General features: G+C 42.0%; 1 pseudogene across 1 annotated transcript; it reads left to right on the top strand.

Annotated features, from left to right (window-relative positions):
• The first annotated feature begins 253 nt into the window (after positions 1-253).
• Positions 254-1,795, top strand: LOC101017298 (annotated as a pseudogene). Its single transcript, XR_162156.4, has one exon. The product of XR_162156.4 is annotated as a 60S ribosomal protein L7-like 1 pseudogene (transcript).
• Positions 1,796-2,107: the final 312 nt, after the last annotated feature.

Here is a 2,107-nt window from a genome sequence, read left to right as displayed (position 1 = left end):
TCTGTGTCTGATTTATTTCCCTTCACATGTTTTCAAGGTTCATCCATATGTGCCATGTGTCAGCATTCCTTATTAGGAATAAGGAATAAGGAACTTCCAACTTTGATTTTTGCAAGACTAATTTGTTGATTTGGGGTCCCTTGAGATTCCAAATGAATTTTAGGATAGATTTTTCTCTTTCTGCATAAGGAAATCACTGAGATGTGATAGGGATTGCACTAAATCTGTAGATTGCTTTGAGTAGTACTGACATATTAACAATATTGTCGAGTAGCTGCACCACTAGAAAGATGGCGGAGCAAGAGCAAAGAAAAATCCCTTTGGTTCCAGAAAATCTGCTGAAAAAGAGGAAGGCTTATCAAGCCCTCAAAGCCACCCAGGCAAAGCAGGCACTTTTGGCAAAGAAGGAGCAGAGGAAAGGAAAAGGGCTCAGGTTTAAGCGACTGGAATCATTCCTACATGATTCCTGGCGGCAGAAATGTGACAAGGTGTGTCTCAGACGACTAGAAGTGAAACCTCATGCCTTGGAATTGCCAGACAAACATTCCTTGGCCTTTGTTGTACGCATCAAAAGGATTGATGGCGTGAGTTTATTGGTGCAGAGAACCATTGCAAGACTTCGCCTAAAGAAAATTTTTAGTGGTGTCTTTGTAAAAGTCACCCCCCAGAACCTAAAAATGCTGCGTATAGTGGAACCTTATGTGACCTGGGGATTTCCAAATCTGAAGTCTGTCCGAGAACTCATTTTGAAACGTGGACAAGCCAAGGTCAAGAATAAGACCATCCCTCTGACAGACAACACAGTGATTGAGGAGCACCTGGGGAAGTTTGGCGTCATTTGCTTGGAAGACCTCATTCATGAAATTGCCTTCCCAGGGAAGCATTTCCAGGAGATCTCATGGTTCTTGCGCCCTTTCCACCTCTCAGTGGCCCGACATGCTACCAAAAATAGAGTGGGCTTCCTCAAGGAGATGGGCACACCTGGCTATCAGGGTGAACGCATCAATCAGCTCATCCGCCAGCTGAACTAGACCCAGGTGTCAAACTGCGGTAAATTTTTATCAATGAAGTGGAAGCATGTGTTTAATTGTTTTGGGAATTTTTATCAAGTATCTTCAGAGAAGATTATTTCCTGCTTTATCTTCAAAAACTGGAAAGGAAGGGTCAAAGAAAAGACAGTAGCTGGCCAGGCGTGATGGCTCACGCCTGTAATCCCAACACTTTGGGAGGCTGAAGCGGGCAGATCACCTGAGGTTGGGGGTTCGAGACCAGCCTGACCAACATGGAGAAATGCCGTCTCTAGTAAAAATACAAAAATTAGCCGGGCATAGTGGCATATGCCTGTAATCCCAGCTACTCGGGAGGCTGAGGCAGGAGACTTGCCAGGCGGAGGTTGCGGTGAGCCGAGATCACGCCCTTGCACTCTAGCCTGGGCAACAAGCGAAACTCTGTCTCAAAGAAAAGAAAAGACAGTAGCTTATGTTCATGGCAAGCATCTCTCATCACACTCCAGTTCCAAAGAAAAATTCCAGTGTTTTCTACATTGGGTACTGCATCGTCTGAAATCAGCACATTCCGTGGAGGAAGGAGTCCTACTTTGTTGCATCTATCTTAGGGTTTAATGTTGGTAAATGAGTCACTCTAGCATTTGTACAAGGCTCCCTAAGACTCCTGCAGCAGTTGACCAAGCCCAAGGACGTAATTGAATCTGGAGAGTCCTAGGGCCTTGTTTTGAAAAAGACTTGAAATACACATAGGAAGAAGGGCATACAAATAAATGTTCACTTGTCTCTGCAAAAAAAAAAAAAAAAATATTGTCTTCCAATCCATTAACATAGGATGTGTTTCCACTTATTTATGGCTTCTTTAATTTCTTTCAATATTTTGTAATTTTCAGAGTATAATATACTTGGTTTCTTTTTTAACTTGACATATGGTAAGCATTTTCCATACCCTTAAATAAATTCTTTGACAACATGATTTTTGGTAGCTGCAGAGCATCTCATCAAACAAGTGTTCCATGATTTATTTAATCAATGCCCTATTCTGGACATTTTATTTGTGTCTAATTTTCTATATTATAAACACCATTCTGATAAAATATCAC

The sequence above is a fragment of the Papio anubis genome, chromosome 10 (assembly GCF_008728515.1).
Source record: "Papio anubis isolate 15944 chromosome 10, Panubis1.0, whole genome shotgun sequence".
Classification (NCBI taxonomy): domain Eukaryota; kingdom Metazoa; phylum Chordata; class Mammalia; order Primates; family Cercopithecidae; genus Papio; species Papio anubis.
The sequence above is the reverse complement of the archived record's forward strand: the minus strand, read 5'-3'. Positions and strand labels throughout refer to the sequence as shown.